Here is a 19285-nt window from a genome sequence, read left to right on the forward strand (position 1 = left end):
CTTTAATCCCCTTGGTTAGCAAAAATTTATTGATCGCAGATTTAAAATGATTAATTGAGCCCAAGCATCTACTGCATTTCGTGGGAGAGAGTTCCACACGTCTACCACCCTTTGTCTGAAGAAGTGTTTCCTAACTTCTCTCCTGAATGGCCTGGCTCTGATTTTATGTCCTCTTGTCCTCGAGTCCCCCACCAGCGGAGAAAGTAGTGAGCTGGCCCGTGCAAGGAGTCGGCAGACTCTGCACTAATAGGACAGTTGGGTGTGGGACACGTGTGGAAACCCATCACCGCTTATCCGTGTCTCTGTGAACTCCACCAGCCTTACAACTCTCCGGGAACTCTGCGTTCCTCCAACTCAAGCCTTTAGGACATCCCCCAATCCGTTCCCCTCATCATTGGCGGCCGTGCCTTCAGCTGCCGAGGCCCTGAGCTCTGGAATTCCCTCCCTAAACCTTTCCGCCTCTCTACCTCTCTCTCCTCTTTTAAGATGCTCCTTAAAACCTACCTCTTTGACCAAGCTTTTGGTCACTTGTCCTAATATCATCTTCTTTGGCTCGGTGTCGAAATTTATTTGATAACGCTCCTGTGAAGCGCCTTGGGATGTTTTACTCAGTTGAAGGCGCTATATAAATGCAAGTTGTTGCTGCTGTTTTTGTCTTAAGGGTGCACTCACACTGCACAGGTGTATCGGTGAACAGAAGTTTCACTTTGCACTGACACTGCAGTTCTAGTGGAAGTGCTGCCTCAATCCGGAGTCGGGGGGTGCAGGGGGCAGACCTGACGCCGGAATGAAGTGGAGTGACACTCGTTGGAGGAGGGAGTCTCACTCCACTTCTTCTCAGTGCGTCTTCTGGCCTTCCCCTCAATGTGCACTCGCAAGTTTCGTGTTGGTGCGAAGTGGTTTCGGAGGGGCGCACCTCACTTCCCTATGCCCACAGAATTTGATTGGCAAATCTCAAGGGACCAAAGTGTGCCAATTAGCTACTGTTCAGCTTACCAGCAAAGACTACTGGTAATCTTCCAACTGCTTATCTACTAGGACACCTTTAGGGTGTTTTAAAAATTAATTCTCGTGATGTGGTTGTCATGGCAAGGCTGGCATTTATTGCCCATCTCCCTAGTTGCCCTTGAGAAGGTGGTGGTGAGCCTTCATCTTGAACTGCTGCAGTCCCATGTGGTGAAGGTCTTGTTATTCTTTGTCGCGGTTTGGTACAACTGAGAGGCTTGCTGGGCCATTTCAGAGGGCAGTTAATAGCCAACCACGTTGATGTGGGCCTGGAGTCACATATAGGCCAGACCGGGTAAGGACGGCAGGTTTCCTTCCCTGAAAGGACATCATTGAACCAATTGGGTTTCTACGATATAACTGACTGAGAAATGTCGGCTTTGTCATTGTAGAAACACTTAACACGCGGGTATCAAATTCCTCCCTCTGCTATTTGGACAGGGGAGTTAACGTGCATAACTGTAGGGTGGTGAATCTTTGGAATTCTCTGCCCCAGAGGGCTGTGGATGCTCAGTCGTTGAGTATATTCAAGGCTGAGATCGATAGGTTTTTGGACTCTAGGGGAATCGAGGGATATGGGGATCGGGCGGGAAAGTGGAGCTGAGGTCGAAGATCAGCCATAATCTTAGTGAATGGCGGAGCAGGCTCGAGGGGCCGTATGGCCGACTCTTGCTCCTAATTCTTATGCATATTTTAAAAGGGTTGATACCTGTGTTGTTGAAATGGCGGGGGGAGGAATTTGATGTGAGTGTGTTGAGCATTCATACGGTAACATCGCCGATGGAGCTTTCTACCCTTACAGGTAGTAAACAGACGTAGCTTCTTACCTTATTTGTAGTTACCTACATTGGCTCCTGGTTTAGCAACACCTCGATTTTGAAACTCTTATCCATGTTTTCAAATCCCTCCATGGCCTCACCCTTCCCTATATCTGTAACCTCCTGCAGCCCTACAACCCTCTGAGATCTCTGCGCTCCTCCAATTCAGGCCTCTTGCGCATCCCCCGATTTTAATCGCTGCACCATTGGTGGCCGTGCCTTCAACTGCCTGGGCCCCAAGCTTTGGAATTCCCTCCCCAAACCTCTCCGCCTCTCTCTCCTCCTTTAAGACGCTCTTTTAAACCTACCGCTCACCTGTTTTAACTTCTCCTTATGTGGCTCGGTGTCAAATTTTGTTTGACTATGCCCCTGTGAAGCACCTTGGGACGTTTTACGATGTTAAAGGCGCTATATAAATGCAAGTTGTTGTTGTAGTTCTCTTTCATCTTCTTGATTCCACACTGGGTGCAGGTATCTAAAGTACATCAGGTCACAGTTTCTCTTTAGTGCTCGGGCGATGCGCCACAGGCAAACAACAACAGCAACAGCTTTATATTTATATAGCGCCTTTAACGTAGTAAAACGTCCCAAGGCGCTTCACAGGAGCGATCATCAAACAAAATTTGACATCGAGCCCCATGAGGAGATATTAGGGCAGAAGCTTGGTCAAGGAGGTAGGTTTTAAGGAGCATCTTAAAGGCGGAGAAAGAAGTGGAGAGGTGGAGAAGTTTTGGGAGGGAATTCCAGAGCTCAGGGCCTTGGCAACAGAAGACACGGCCACCAATGGTGGAGCGATTAAAATCGGGGATGTGCAAGAGGCCAGAACCAGGCGAGGGAGCAAAGCGCAGGCCCGTAACACACCCCGCCCACTTTTCCAATATGCTCGCTGCCCGGGAGATGCTTTACACCCAACCATGAAAGCGGAAAATCATCCCCCACCGCACACATTACCCCCAACCTCCTCCCCCCTCCAACCCCAGTGAAAGTATCCTGGTCGAACAGGCCGGATTATCAGTCTGGGTGACTGTGCTTTGAAATTGATCTTTTATGCTCATGACGGAAGGCCTTTATCACTCGCTGTGAGCTAAAAGCCTTTAATACTGTTAGTGAAACAATGGGAATGCACCAGTGAGTGGTGGGTTATGCTGTGTAATGTGGTGTTGGCTATTAATCCTATTCCTTTGTAAGTGATGAGCCATATTTGTTCTCGTCAAAGAACAGTGCTGTGATACCTGTTGCCATGCTGCCAGTAACCCATTGCAGGTTGTGAGAAGTTTATGTAGATGGTTAAACACGATACAATAGAAGATCTTCCAACAGAAGGGAGTGGCTGGTTTCTTCAGCTGTGTAGAAGTCTTCTCTTCACTCAGTTATCCATTTGTAGCATTTTCATCAGTGGGTGGAATGTGCTGTGGGCTTCTTATGATTTTCAATTCTTTATCGACAGCAGGATTGTGAGTAGGGCAGTGGAGTTCTTCATCTATTTGTCATTCAACATCATGTAAAAGAAAGGCTTGCATTTATATAGCACCTTTCACGACCTCAGGACATCCCAAAGTGCTTTACAGCCAATGAAGTACTTTTGGAAGTGTAGTCACTGTTGGAATGTAGGAAATGCGGCAGCCAATTTGCGCACAGCAAGCTCCCACAAACAGCAATGCGATAATGACCGGATCATCTGTTTTTTAGTGATGTTGGTTGAGAGATAAGTATTGGCCCAGGACACCGGGGAGAACTCCCCTGCTCTTCTTCGAAACAGTGTCATGGGATCTTTTACGTCCACCCGAGAGAGCAGACGGGGCCTCGGTTTAACGTCTCATCTGACAGTGCGGCACTCCCTCGGTACTGTACCTTGCCTCAGCTCATCCGCTGTTGAAACCCTCATCCATGCCTTTGTTATCTCTAGACTTGACTATTCCAACACACTCCTGTCTGGCCTCCCACATTCCACCCTACGTAAACTTGAGGTCATCCAAAACTCGGCTGCCCATGTCCTAACTCGCACCAAGTCCCGTTCGCCCATCACCCCCTGTGCTCGCTGATCTACATTGGCTCCCGGTTAAGCAGCGCCTCGATTTCAAAATTCTCATCCTTGTTTTCAAATCCCTCCATGGCCTTGCCCCTCCCTATCTCTGTAATCTCCTCCAGCCCCCACCCCACCCCACCCCGAGATATCGGCGCTCCTCTAATTCTGGCCTCTTCAGGATCCCTGATTATAATCGCTCAACTATTGGTGGCTGTGCCTTCTGTTGCCTGGGCCCTAAGCTCTGGAATTCCCTGCCTAAACCTCTCCGCCTCTCTACCTCTCTTTCCTCCTTTAAGGCGCTGCTTAAAACCTACCTCTTTGACCGAGCTTTTGGTCACCTGCCCTAATTTATCCTTATGTGGATCGGTGTCAATTTTTTTTTTTGTCTTAAAATAATCCCGTGCAGCGCCTTGGGACGTTTTACTACGTTAAAGGCGCTATGTAAACACAAGTTGCTGTTGTTGTTGTACTGGGAGTGTCAGCTTAGATTTTGTGCTCAAGTCTCTGGAGTGCGGGACTTGAATCCGCACACAACCTTCTGACGCCGAGGCACGAGTGCGGCCCAGTGAGCCAGCGCTGACACAAAGCCCGCGTCTCACTGCAGTCCCCCAGACACCCTGAACAGTGGGCGATAAGCTTTTTTGTTCTGTGAATGATGATACGGCGTAATTTTTTTTTTCAACAAAACTTTAGACGCGGCAATTAATAAATTAAGTTATTTGTTTGCAACCTGGCCTGCACAGAGAATGGAAGCATGTATTGACATATTTAAAAGTAATTTTTGATTGCACTCAAATGTAGCCTGAACAATCTACCTCGCGAGCGGGAAATGTAATTTGTTTGCCATGATTGTATTTTGCCTTCTTGCTGCTCAATACACACTAAGCTGATTTTAACCTTCCATTTCTTTTTGATTAGCGAAAAAAGTGCCACATAAATTGATCTGTGATGCACACAGGGGATATTCCAGAATTTCAAAAACTGAGGGATGGCTTTTCTTATTAAATTGTGGAGGATTATACCAGCCTCTGCTGTAGTTTCAGGCTACCCCGGCACCTCGCGAAAAGAAGTTAAGTCCATAACTTGTTTATTAAGGGAAAGTATTGAGGTTTTTTTTTTAATAGTGCTTGGCCTTTAAGTGGCTGAGAGTGTAATATACTGTTCATCTCCCGATTATTAACCCCTTCGCGCACCGGAACGGTAGAAAGTGGTGTTCACAATTGTAAAAGAGAATTCCCTCAGAAATAACTTACTGGGAATGTAGGAACAGGAGGAGACCATTCAGCCCCTCGAACCTGTTCCGCCATTCAGTTAGATCCTGGCTGATCTGTCTCTTAGCTCCATTTACCCGCCTTGGTGTCATTGCCCTTAATACCCTTGCCTAACAAAAATCTATCAATCTCAGTTTTGAAATTTTCAGTTGACCCCCCCCCCGGCCTCAGTGGCTTTATTGGGGGAGAGAGTTCCAGATTTCCACTTACCCTTTGTGTGAAGAAGTGCTTCCTGATGTAAAGTCTGTGGGTTATATGGTGAATTAATACACAGACTACAAGAGTAACTTTAACAGGACTTTACTATTCGAAGGTCAGGGCGAATCTGCCCAATCAATCCTTACACAGCACTTATATACCGGTGTGGTCACCACCGGTATTACAGTATACAGTAGCCAAGACAAAGTAGTGCAACCCTTAAAATAGTTCTCTTAAAGGTGGAACGTTACATACACTACAATCCTCCCTTTTTAGGTTAACAATATATACATATTCCCATTAATATAACATCTTAACATATATACAACTTTATGTGAAACAGTTCACAGATTCAGTCTCTCTGGAGGCTTCCGGACTCTGTCCGGATAACGCCTCGGTGGTGTAGTCATTTTCGGTGGTGTAGTAGGTTCTTCTGGCAAGGTCGATTTGGCTTGAAGGACCGTTTCAGGTTCATCGGATTCCAGTATTACCAGATCGGAGGTAGATGCTCTGGGTATCTCTGCTTCAACATTAGACATATAGAGTTGTGGAGTAGGTTGGGCCTTTGTGGATGATTCTATGATCTGGTCAACATGGCGCCTTATTATGCTTTCACCAATGTCCACGGTATACATCAACAGTCCTAGCCTTTTTCCAATAGTTCCAGGCTGCCATTTCTCGGTACGGTAGTCCCGGGCCAAAACTTGTTGACCTATCTGAAAGGATCTAGTTGGCCTTTCATTCATGCCTTGAAATTGCCGGTTCTCTACGTCCCTTCTGACGTTTGGCTTAATCAAATCCAGCCGGCATCTTATTCTTCTATTGAAAAACATCATGGCGGGAGTTTGGTTTGTGACCGCATGTGTTGCATTCCTGTACGCCAACAAGAAGTTATCTACCTTATGTTGTAGATTTATGTCTTCATTACCCATGGCCTTTATGGCCTTCTTGAAGGTCTGGATAAACCTTTCAGCTAATCCATTGGTGGCGGGATGGTATGGGGCGGACGTATAGTGCTTAACCCCATTGCTTTTTAAGAACTTCCTGAATTCTTCGGACACAAATTGCGGTCCATTATCAGAACAGATCTGTTCCGGCAGCCCATTCCTGGCAAATATGGTCCTTAATACTGTGATGGTTTTTTCCGTGGTGGTGGAGGACATTTTTATTACCTCCGGCCACTTGGAGTGTGCATCCACCGCGATTAAAAACATTGAGTCCATAAATGGACCAGCAAAGTCGATATGTACCCTTTGCCATGGAGATGAGGGCCACTCCCATGGATGCAGAGGAGTTTGTGGTGGCGCGTTTTGGACCTTCTGGCATCCTAGACAGCTCTTGGTTATTTCTTCGATGTTTCCATCAATACCTGGCCACCACACAAACGCTCTGGCTAGGTTCTTCATTTTCACTCCACCCAGATGCCCCTCGTGAAGCTCCTTTAGTACTTTCTGCTGGAGTTTGGGTGGAATCACCACTCTAGATCCACACATCAAGGTTCCTCGGCACACTGACAGCTGTTCTCTTCTGTGCAAAAATGCTGGCAGCATTGGTTCGCCATGTACTGGCCATCCCTCCACCGTTAAATCGTAGACTCGTGAGAGAGTCGGGTCATTTCTTGTTTCCTTTTCGATCATGGAATTTGTTACTGGTAGACATTCCATTATGGTTGAGTGGAACATCTCCACTGGGTCCACTGTAGTCGCCTCTTCTTCCACTGGCAACGGTAGGTGCGATAACCCATCAGCATTTCCATGCTGTTTGGACCTTTTGTATTCAATGTCATATTGGTGTGCCCCTAGTAGAACGGACCACCTCTGTAGCCTTTGTGCTGTCATAGTGGAAACGGCCTTGTTAGGGTTGAATATGGACACCAACGGCTGGTGGTCTGTCAGCAATGTAAACTTCTTGCCCTGCAGGTAATGATTGAATTTCTTTACTCCCCACACAAGGCTGAGAGCCTCCCTATCTATCTGAGCGTAATTTCGCTCAGCAGAGGTCAATGATCGGGACGCAAATGCGACTGGCCTTTCCGAGCCATTTGGTAACTTGTGTGAGAGTACAGCTCCAATACCATAAGGGGAAGCATCACAAGCTAGACGAAGAGGTAGCATTGGGTTGAAGTGAGCCAACACTTCCTCAGAGGTAATCAATGCCTTGCTTCTGCGAAAGGCCTTCTTACAGTCCTCGCTCCACTTCCATGGTACTTCTTTCCGCAACAGAGCATTCAGCGGATGCAGCACCGTGGATAGATTTGGCAGAAACTTATGGTAATAATTAATCAACCCCAGAAACGACCTCAACTGTGATACATTTTCCGGAGCGGGGGCCTTCACGACCGCTTCGATCTTGTCAGGTGACTTGTGCAGCCCCTCTTGGTCAATGACATGACCGCAGTACGACATCCGTTTCTGGAAGAACTCACATTTCTGGCGATTAACTCGAAGGCCATATTCCTTCAACCTGGTGAGCACCAGTTTCAAATTTGTGAGGTGTTCCTCCTCGTCTTCTCCCGTAATCAGGATATCGTCCAAGTAACACTGAGTGCTTGGAATACCCTGTAAGACCTGCTCCATGGCCCTCTGCCAAATTGCTGGAGCCGAAGCTACTCCAAAAACCAGTCTATTATATCGATACAAGCCTCTGTGCGTGTTGATTGTGAGATACTGGCGTGACTCTTCCTTGACCTCCATCTGTAAATATGCTTGTGCCAGGTCTATCTTGGTGAAGTGTTTCCCGCCAGACAATGAAGCAAAGATATCCTCAATCCGTGGAAGCGAGTATTGTACCGTGTGAAGCACCGGATTAACTGTGATCTTGAAGTATCCGCAGATGCGGACCTTCCCCGGTCCCCCTGGCTTGTTACTTGATGAAGACTTCATGACGGGAACAATGGGCGTGGCCCACTCACTCCAGTCCACCTTCGACAGTACCCCTGCACGTTCAAGCTCCTCCAGTTCTGCCTCCACAGCAGGTCGTATCGCGTAAGGTACCGATCTGGCTTTGAAAAATTTTGGGCTTGCATGTTCTGCAATCTTGATTTTTGCCTTAATTCCTCTCAGTGTTCCTAGTCCCTGCTGGAATACCTCTTTAGCCTCGTCCAATATTCTGGACAACCATTCAGGTTTGGCATCTTTCTTTCCGAAATCTACCGTCATTGTGTTTAGTGAGTGCCAGTCTATCTTTATTTTCCTGATCCACTCCCGTCCCAGAAGTGGTGGACCTCCCTCGGGTAGTACATATAAGTCCATTCCTTGGTGATCTTTGCCCTTGTGTCTCACCTTGACTTTTATCTTTCCGATGGGGTATACTTTATGCCCCGTGTATGTCTGCAATACTATCTCCGTATCCCGTAGGGGAATATGTTTGAATAACTTTTTGTAATCTTGTTTATTCATGACCGTCAACGCCGATCCGGTGTCCACTTCCATCTTCACTTGGACTTTTGCAATCTGCAGTGTGACCCAGATAGTTTGTCGGTCAGCTTCTTTACTCACATTGTGAATCCTCAGACTACCCAGTTCCTTGCTGTTGGGGTCTGAATCCGAATTCAGTTCATCTGGACTCTTCACAGTCACCTTATGTACCTTTCTGTACTTCTTCTGCGGTGACTTATTGTTGCTGGTCTTCTTTCCTGACCGGCATACTTTAACTATGTGACCAAGTTTGCCACATTTTCTACATTCCTGGTTTTTAAACCAGCATTGGTTCTGGTCGTGTGTTGTCTTCCCACAACGGTAACATTTCGTTGTACCCGAAGTTATTTGATCCACACTGAGTACCGCTGTCTTCAGCTGCATTTCCGCCGTGCCTCTCGCTGCGGCTTCGTGCGATGCTGCAATAAGGACAGCCTTATCAAGTGTAAGATCGTTCTCTTCGAGCAGTCGCTTTTGTGTTCCTTCCTTCGACATCCCGCACACGAACTTGTCTCTCAGTGCCTCTGTCAGATTTACCCCAAACTGACAGTATTTTGCTAGCCTACGCAGTTCAACCAGGTACTCCGCGTTGCGTTCCTCCTTTAGTTGCGTTCTCCCGTAAAATTTAGCTCGTTCCGCTAACATCAGCGGTGTGGGGTTCACATGATCCTTCAGGACAGCAACAATATTAGCGAAAGACTGATCCGCCGGTTTAGCTGGTGATAGAAGATGCTTCAATAACCCGTATGTCTTCGCACCCATTGAGTTTAGCAAGGTTAGAGCTTTATCATAATTTGCTATCTTATTGACCTTACAATATATCTCGATGCGTTCTACATACGTGGTCCAATCTTCCACATCAGAATCGAATTCGTTGATGTTGCCACGCTTAGGCATCTTCACAATCTTCCTGAGAAACAACAACGAAATTTTTCTTTAACTTTTTTTTTCCAAAAATGGCGGTTTCCCGCGCTTGTCTTCTTCCCCGCCCACTTTCAAAATGGCGGTTTCCCGCTCCTGTCTTCTTCTCCGCCTACTGGCGGGAGGGGTAAGCTTTTCCCTCGGGCGACGACCGCTGGCTTTCGGGGTTCGCAGCCTGCGCGCCAGCTTCAGTGCGTTCTTTGTTCCCTTTTCTCGGCAGGGCAACCGGCGCTGGGGACAACCCGTTGACGGCGAACAGCTCCAGCCGCTGGCTGAATCTCCTCGGTCTCCCTCGCTCGGCTCTGTCTCTCCCGCTCGCTCGGGCTCTGTCTCTCCCTCAGCGGCTTCCAATCGCGCCTCCCAGCCCTCTCGCAGTCCGGTCCTTTCCTCCCCCGGCTGTGGCTGAGTTCTCCGCGGTTTCTTATTTTTATTTCTTCCCGCACCTTACGATCCCGGTTGCAGCGCCTCGCGGCCTCGGTAGCTGCCCAGCCTTTCGCCGGTCGCGGTCGAGCTGTCTCACGACGCTGTTGCGTCTCCCAGCCCGCTTGTAGCCCGGTCTCTCACACCGGCTGCGTTCCCGCTGGTAGCCCGGTCTCTCACCCCGGCTGCGTTCCTGCTTGCACCGCGGCTTCCGTGCCCCACGCTGCCCCAGTCTCAGCGCCTCTGGGCCCGACTTCTGTCCGGCTCCTTTCCCCCCCGACCGTGGTCGAGTTCACCACCCTTCCTCCGTTCTTTTTTTTTTTATTTTCCCCCTACTCACAGTCAACGTGGCCGACTTGCTTCTCGTGGCTGATCGGCTCACTCACCCCCGTGGCAGAAGGGACGATCACTGCCTGTTGCTGATGGAAGGCTTCGTGTCTGAATTCTTCCTTCTTCCTTGCTCTGCAGACTCGAGTCTTCTCTCAGCAGAATGACGAGGGCGGGTGCCTCCTCTCGACGCTCGTTAACTGCTTCAGATGTATCGCTGCCGCAGGGTAAGATCGAACTCGTCGCCACTGTAAAGTCTGTGGGTTATATGGTGAATTAATACACAGACTACAAGAGTAACTTTAACAGGACTTTACTATTCGAAGGTCAGGGCGAATCTGCCCAATCAATCCTTACACAGCACTTATATACCGGTGTGGTCACCACCGGCATTACAGTATACAGTAGCCAAGACAAAGTAGTGCAACCCTTAAAATAGTTCTCTTAAAGGTGGAACGTTACATACACTACACCTGACATCGCCCCTGAACGGCCTGGCTCTAATTTTAAGGTTAAGCCCCCTTGTTCTGGACTCCCCCCTCCAGAGGAAATAGTTTCTCTCTATCTACCTGATCAATTCCTTTAATCATCTTAAACATGTCCGACCACTTATCCGCACCATCACCAAGACCGCCTGTTTCCACCTCGGGAACATCGCCCGTCTCCGCCCTTGCCTCAGCTCATCTGCTGCTGAAACCCTCATCCATGCCTTTGTTACCTCTGGACTTGACTATTCCAACGCACTCCTGGCCGGCCTCCAACATTCTACCCTACGTAAACTTGAGGTCATCTAAAACAATGCTCCCGTGTCCTAACTCGCACCAAGTTCCGTTCGCCCATCACTCCTGTGCTCGCTGACCTACATTGGCTCCCGGTTAAGCAACGTCTCGATTTAAAAATTCTCATCCTTGTTTTCAAATCCCTCCATGGCCTCGCCCCTCCCTATCTCTGTAATCTCCTCCAGCCCCACAACCCCCCGAGATATCTGCGCTCCTCCAGTCCTGGCCTCCTGAGCATCCCCGATTTGAATCGATCCACCATTGGTGGCCGTGCCTTCAGCTGCCGAGGCCCTAAGCTCTGGAATTCCCTCCCTAAAATTCTCTGCCTCTCTACCTCTCAATTCAATTCAATTCAATTCAAATCGCTTTATTGGCATGACAAGTTACATCTTATGTTGCCAAAGCATCGAAAAAACATTCATGTTTGTTCACAAAAATACAGATCTATCCATACAGTGTATAAACAGATATATCCCTGAGTGTATAAATATACTTTCATATAATTTATATATACTCTTTTCTTATATTTAGTGGTTGTCCCTCTGTTTATGGCAAGCTGTAACATAGTGTGCCGCTAGTGTTACACAATTTCTCTCTTCCCCTAGTAGGTATGGGAGTTTTTGGTCGTCATTCAAATTTCTGAATTCCGGGCATATTTTTGTGAATTTTGGGTAGAAATTCTCCCTTATGCCCTGATATTTTCTACAAGCTGTGAAGAAGTGCAACTCTGTCTCCACCACTCTCTCTCTCCTCCTTTAAGACGCTCCTTAAAACAAGCTCCATCTGCCCTAATACTTGGGATGGCAGGAATGACGTATGAGGAGAGATTGGATCGATTGGGCTTATACTCGCTGGAGTTTAGAAGAATGAGAGGGGATCTCATCGAAACTTATAAAATTCTGACAGGACTGGACAGACTAGATGCAGGAAGGATGTTCCCGATGGTTGGGGAGTCCAGAACCAGGGGTCACAGTCTAAGGATAAGGGGTAGGCCATTTAGGACAGAAATGAGGAGGAATTTCTTCACCCTTCTCTGGCTCGGTGTCAATTATTATCTGATAACCGCTCCTGTGAAGCACCTTGGGACGTTTTACTACGTTAAGGCGCCGTATAAATGTAGGTTGTTGTTCAATTAGCTCATCCCTTAATCTGCTACATTCAAGGCAATATAAGCCTAATCTGTGTAACCGGCCCTCATAATTTAACCCTTTTAGCATCATTCTGGTGAATCTGCGCTGCACCCTCTCCAAGACCGATCTATCCTTCCTGAGGTGCGGGGCCCTGAACTGAACCCAGTGACTCTAAATGGGGTCCAACCAGAGAGTTATATAACTGCAACAGAACTTCCACCACTTTGTAATCTAGCCCTCTTGAGATAACAGCAAATTAAAAAGGGCTTTTTAATTATTTTTTCATTTTATTTATTAATTAACACCTTTTGATGTTGCTCTTTATCTGACTGTGTAATCTTTCACAGGGCATCTTACTGAGCCAAGCAGAGTTCAGTCATGACCTTGGTCATACCAATATGGGCCAAGGCTAGCTTCAAATGTCTTCAGATTAGACAGGAAAAGAAAGAAAGACTTGCATTTTTATAGCGCCTTTCACGACCAGCGGACGTCCCACAGTGCTTTACAGCCAATGAAGTACTTTTTTTGAAGTGTAGTCACTGTTGTTATGTGGGAAACGCGGCAGCCAATTTGTGCACAGCAAGCTCCCACAAACAGCAATGTGATAATGACCAGATAATCTGTTTTTGTTATGTTGATTTAGGGATAAATATTGCCCAGGACACCGGGGATAACTCCACTGCTCTTCTTCGAAATAGTGCCGTGGGATCTTTTACGTCCATCCGAGAGAGCAGACGGGGCCTCGGTTTAATGTCCCATCCGAAAGACGGCACCTCCGACAGTGCCGCACTCCCTCAGTACCGCACTGGAGTGTCAGCCTGGATTATGTGCTCAAGTCTCTGGACATAGAGAGTTCCCTCGACAATGAGCTTCATTCCTGATGATTCCAACTAGGACCACAGGGCTCAGGGGGTACTGTAGCTGACTTGTTCAGCAAAAGGCGAGGGGGAGATTGACCTATTGCCACGACAGGGTATGGTAGTGCCGTGGTTATGGTAACGGGCTCGCAACTGATGGGTGATTGGATCATGAGCCCAAATTTCAAATTCAATAATAAGTGTCAGCCTTGGCTCAGTTGCTAATACTCTCGCCTCCGAGTCAGAAGGTTGTGGGTTCAAGTCCCACTCCAGAGACTAGAGCACATAATTCTAGACTGACACTCCCAGTGCAGTACTGAGGGAGTGCGGCACTGTCGGAGGTGCTGTCTTTCGGATGAGATGTTAAAACGAGGCCCCGTCTGCTCTTTCAGGTGGATGTAAAAGATCCCATGGCCCTATTTGGAAGAAGAACATGGGAGTTCTCCCCAGTGTCCTGGACCAATATTTGCCCCTCAATCATTATCACTAAAACAGATTATCTGGTCATTATCACATTGCTGTTTGTAGGAGCTTGCTGTGTGCAAATTGGTTGCTGCGTTTCCCACATTACAACAGTGACTACACTTCATTGGCTGTAAAGCACTTTGAAAGGTCTGATATAAATACAGAACTTTCTTTTTATAAATCTGGTAATTTGTGCATTGGCACCAGAAAAAAAGTGACCATTAAAGTTGGCCGATTGTGGTTAAAAACCCAACTGGTTCTCTGATGCCCTTCAGGGATGGGAACTTGTCACCCTTACTTGGTGTAGCCTACATGTGACTCCAGTTCCATGCTACGTGATTGGCTGCGAAGTATCTTAGAAAGCCATAAAGCTGTCCCACCCGCTCGTGGGTCAGTGAGCAATGTAGATGGGATAAGACTTTTTAACAAGGAAACCATCAGCTATAAAGAAAGAGAGACTTGGATTTCTATGGCACCTTTCACGACCTCAGGATGTCCCAAAGCGCTCTACAGCTAATGAAGTACTTTTGAATTGTAAGTCACGGTGTTATTGGGCCGGATTTTCCGACCCCCACGAGGTGTGTACGCGCCCGTAGGGGCCGCGCATGTGCCGGTTTCAGGCGTACGAAGCGCATGCGCTGAAAACCGGCACTTGCGATCCGTCAAGAATTCTCTTGACAGATCCTCCGCATCCTCGGGACAAGGCCCTCCGCGGGCGGAGAGTTCCGCTTTTTGCACAACTTCCACCCGCTGAAAGGCCGTGGAATTCATACGCCTGGTAAAAGTCGGCGTGAAGCCTGCTTTTACCAGCTTAAGAGTGTTGAAAAATAGAAAAATACTCTTCAAAAAGGTAAGTTTATTTTTAGCCCTGTAAAAATTTTTTAAAATATTTAATTAAATGGAATTTTAATTCATTTTAATTATGTAATGTTTTAAAAAAAAATTAGTGTGTTTTAAATGTGATCCCCATTCATACTTTTGACAGATCTGTGCGTAGGGACCTGTCAAAAGTGTGAAGGGGGATTCCCTTCTTTGATTGGTTCGCCTGGCCCACGTGATCCCAGGGGATACCTGGGCCTCTGCCCGCGCGGACCCGGAGAGGCCCAGGATCGGAAGTCTCGGGATCTACGGAGCCAGCAGGTAGGTGCGTAGATTTTTTTTTCCGATCGGAGGCATCCGCCCGCAGGGAGCATCCGATGGGAAATTCAGGGACAAAATTGACAAGAACTGAGAATTTATTTCACAATGAGAGCCAACATTAAGTAATAATCTCAAGGCAAATAATTGCCTGGTTGCAGAAGTCCATGGTGGGCTCACTTTTTAATTGCGTGGAGTTCTTTAACACACTGCATAACCTTTAACTAAAGCTTACACCCACATCAGTTGTCACATGATTGTCAGACCCATGCTCAACAGTAGCTGGAAAGAAATGGACCTGTGTATGGAGGATCAATGCTCACCTAACCCTTAGACAGTGAGCACTTGTATGGTCAATGTCTGAGTCACTTTAGCATAGACAAACAGACAAGAACATCTCTTCAGTAAGCAAGACGACCTTTGCATTTCTTTTGTCATAGAATCATATAATGATACAGCCATTCGGCCCATCGTGCCTGTGCCAGCTCTTTGAAAGAGCTCTCCGATTAGTCCCACTGCCCCCCCCTGCTCTTTCCCCTTCGAGTATTTATCCAATTCCCCTTTTGAAAGTTACTATTGAATCTGCTTCCACCGCCCTTTCAGGCCGCGCATTCCAGATCACAACAACTCGCTGCGTAAAAAAAAAAATCTCATCTCATCTCTGGTTCTTTTGCCAGTTACCTTAAATCTGTGTCCTCTGGTTACCGACCCTTCTGCCACTGGAAACAGCTTCTCTCTCTTTACTCCATCAAAACCCTTCATGATTTTGAACACCTCTATCAAATCTCCCCTTAACCTTCTCTGCTCTACGGAGAACAATCCCCCAGTTTCTCTATTCCTATTATCTGTTCTCGGGATGTGGGAGACGCTGGCAGGATTGCATTGATTGCACATCCCTCGCTGCCCCGAGAAGGTGGTGGGACAACTGAGTGGCTTTCTGAGATACTTCAGAGGGCTTAACGAGTGAATTGCATAGCGTGGATCTGGAGTCACACGTAGGCCAGACGGGCTAAAGGTGACAGGGTTCCCTTCCCTGAAGGACATTGGAGAGCCAGTTAGGTTTTTGCCGCCGCTGGAAAATGGTGGGATAGACCTCTGTGCGTCCTAGTAGGGGTCACCTGCCCTCACCCAGTGCTGCTCTTGGTCCCAACACACTTGTGGGAGGCGCAATATAAATGCAAGAATTTCTAATAGATAAGCTGGGATTGTTCTTCTTAGAATGGGAGGCTGGACAAGACATCAGAGGGAGAAGGGAATAGAGGGTTACGCTGATAGATATAGATGAGGAAAGACGGGAGGAGGCTCGAGTGGAGCAGAAACACCAGCATGGACTGGATGGGCCGAATGGCCTGTTTCTGTGCCATACATCCTATGTAATCCTAAGTAGTGCATAGAAACATGCAGAACCATGCACTGTCCTGTAAGTGTGGTGTTTAAAAAAAGACTTGCATTTATATAGCGCCTTTCACGACCACCGGAGATCTCAAAGCGCTTTACAGCCAATGAAGTACTTTTTGAAGTGGAATCACTGTTGTTGTAATGTAGGAAATGCGGCAGCCAATTTGCGCACAGCAAGCTCCCACAAATAGCAATGTGATAATGACCGGGTAATCTGTTTTTGTTATGTTGGTTGAGGGATAAATATTGGCCCCAGGGCACCGGGGATAACTCCCCCTGCTCTTCTTCGAAATAGTGCCATGGGATCTTTTGCGTCCACCTGAGAGGGCAGACAGGGCCTTGGTTTAATGTCTCACCTGAAAGACGGCACCTCCGACAGCACAGCACTCCCTCAGCACTGTACTGGAGTGTCAGCCTAGATTTATGTGCTCAAGTTCCTAGAGTGGGACTTGAACCCACGACCTTCTGACTCAGAAGGCAAGAGAGTGCTACTCACTGAGCCACAGCTAACAATCGAATGTTAGAATATTAGAATTTAGAATATTATGGGTGTGAAGCCCAGTGTATGATTGTCTTTTGAGTTCAGTACCTGAGGCACGTTTCGAATGCTCCAACTTTGACACCATCCCATGTGCTTTAATATTGCACAGGTTCAGCTCAAACTTTAAAAAAAATTGATAATGTTTATAAATAATTCTACATTTTATCACCCATTGAACAAGAGTGTGAGTGCAGCAAACTATATCGAGTTACTGTGAAATTCCCATGTAGCAATACAATTCTACCTCTTTGATATTGCATTAGTGAGCCAGCCAATATGCTGTTTCCAGATTTAAGAATTCCCCTGACCAATAATTCAGCAAGTATCTCGGTTCAAGCTTCCTCACTTCCATTTTCTCTGGCTAGTGATTCATTTATATGGGCTTTTTTAATAATTCAGGGCAAGACATTGAGAGCCTTGGAGCTGCCAGAGAGTGCTGGCCAGTGAACCCAGAGAAGGGAAAGTTCACAAATCTGTGGTTACTTACAGCGGAGGCAGACCCGATGGAGGCAAGCACCATCTCTGATTGTGGATGTGTTGTACTTTGTGCTGTGGACAGGGCAGTTTAGACATTTAAATTTTTTTTAACTGGGATAACCGCACAAAGGCAGAGTAGGACAGAGAGAAGTTGTAGCCACGGAGCGCATCAGCTCGTGTTCAGGATGTTCTAAAGCGCTCGCCTCCAGTGAATTACTTTAGAAGTGTCGTCACGGGACGTGGGTGCTCACTGCAAGTGTATCAAGTAAACCTCTCCGCCTCTCTACCTCTCTCTCCTCCTTTGATACGCTCGTTAAAACCTACTGTTTTGACCAAAAGAAAGACTTGCATTTATATAGCATCTTTAACGACCTCCTAAAGTGCTTTACAGCCAATGAAGTACTTTTGATGTGTCCTCACTGTTGTAATGTAGGAAGCGCGGTAGCTAATTTAAGCACAGCAAGCTCCCACAAACAGCAATGTGATAATGACCAGATAATCAATTTTTTAGTGATGTTGGTTGAGGGATAAATATTGACCAGGACTCTGGGGGTAACTCCCCTGCTCTTCTTCAAATTAGTGCTGCGGGTTCTTTTATGTCACCTGAGAGAACAGACTGGGCCTCGGTTTACTGTCTGATCCGAAAGATGGTGCCTCCAACAGTGCAGCACTGGGAGTGTCAGCCTAGATTTTTGTGCTCAAGGTCTGCTGGAGTAGGACTTGAACCCACAACCTTCTTGAAGTTCAAGAGGCAAGAGTGCTACCCACTGAGCCACGGCTGACACCTGGGGTTCGGCTGTATTGCCCAAGGTTGAGTACAGAGCAACAGTCACGATCTAGCCTCACACACGACGAGTGTCCAGTGGGAAGATGTATCTTAGCGCGAGTCAATGCCTTCTGGGGAGAAACTTGTGGTGAATCACGTTTCCCTTTACTATTACAATCAGGGAAGTTCATAGTGGTCCTGCTTCTGAAGCAACTTCCTTTTCTGGCTCCCATGTTAGCTGACATTGTTAACGGTTCTCTCTCTTCAGGTACTGTTCCCCTCAAATCTACTGTCACCACCCCTCTCAAAAAAACAACCCTTGACCCCTCCGTCCTTGCAAACTACCGCCCCATCCCCAACCTCCCGTTCCTCTCCAAAGTCCTTGAACGCGTTGTCGCCTCCCAAATCCGTGCCCATCTTTCCCGCAACTCCATGTTTGAATCCCTCCAATCAGGTTTCCGCCCCGCCTCAGTACCAAAACGGCTCTCATCAAAGTCACAAAAGACATCCTTTGTGACTGTGACAAAGGTAAACTATTCCTCCTCGTCCTTCTTGACTTGTCTGAAGCCTTTGACAAGGTTGACCACTCCATCCTTCTCCAATGCCTCTCCACCATCGTCCAGCTGGGTGGAACTGCACTCGCCTGGTTCCATTCTTATCTATCTAATCGTAGCCAGAGAATCACCTGCAACGGCTTCTCTTCCCTCTCCCACATCGTTACCTCTGGTGTCCCCCAAGGATCTATCCTTGGCCCCTCCTATTTCTCATCTACATGTTGCCCCCTGGTGACACCATCCGAAAACACAGCGTCAGTTTCCACATGTACGCTGATGGCACCTAACTCTACCTCACTATCACTTCTCTCGACCCCTCCATGGTCTCTAAATTGTCAGGCTGCTTGTCCAACATCCACTTCAGGATGAGCAGAGATTTTCTCCACTTAAATATTGGGAAGACTGAAGCCATTGTCTTCGGTCCCCACCACAAACTCCGTTCCCTAGCCACCGACTCCATCCCTCTCCCTAACATCTGTCTGAGGCTGAACCACACTGTTCGCAACCTTGGTGTCATATTTGACCCTGAAATGAGCTTCCGACCACACATCCGCAGGATAACTAAGACCACCTATTTCCACCTCCGTAACATTGCCCGTCTCTGCCCTTGCCTCAGCTCATCCACTGCTGAAACTCTCACCCATGCCTTTAGTGTCCACTAGACTTGACTATTCCAACACACTCCTGGGTGGCCTCCCGCATTCTTACCCTACGTAACCTTGAGGTCATCCAAAATTTCTCCTTATGTGGCTCGGTGTCAAATATTTTGTCTTATAACA

At 47.4% G+C, this 19285-nt stretch overlaps 1 protein-coding gene across 4 annotated transcripts in view; it reads left to right on the top strand.

Moving 5' to 3' along the window:
- LOC147107160 (metallophosphoesterase MPPED2) overlaps window positions 1–19285 on the top strand; it is a 311144-nt gene that overhangs the window by 82754 nt on the left and 209105 nt on the right. The window lies entirely within an intron of this gene.

Source organism: Somniosus microcephalus, chromosome 15 (assembly GCF_052327205.1).
Source record: "Somniosus microcephalus isolate GS21.2 chromosome 15, FLI_Smic_1.0, whole genome shotgun sequence".
Classification (NCBI taxonomy): domain Eukaryota; kingdom Metazoa; phylum Chordata; class Chondrichthyes; order Squaliformes; family Somniosidae; genus Somniosus; species Somniosus microcephalus.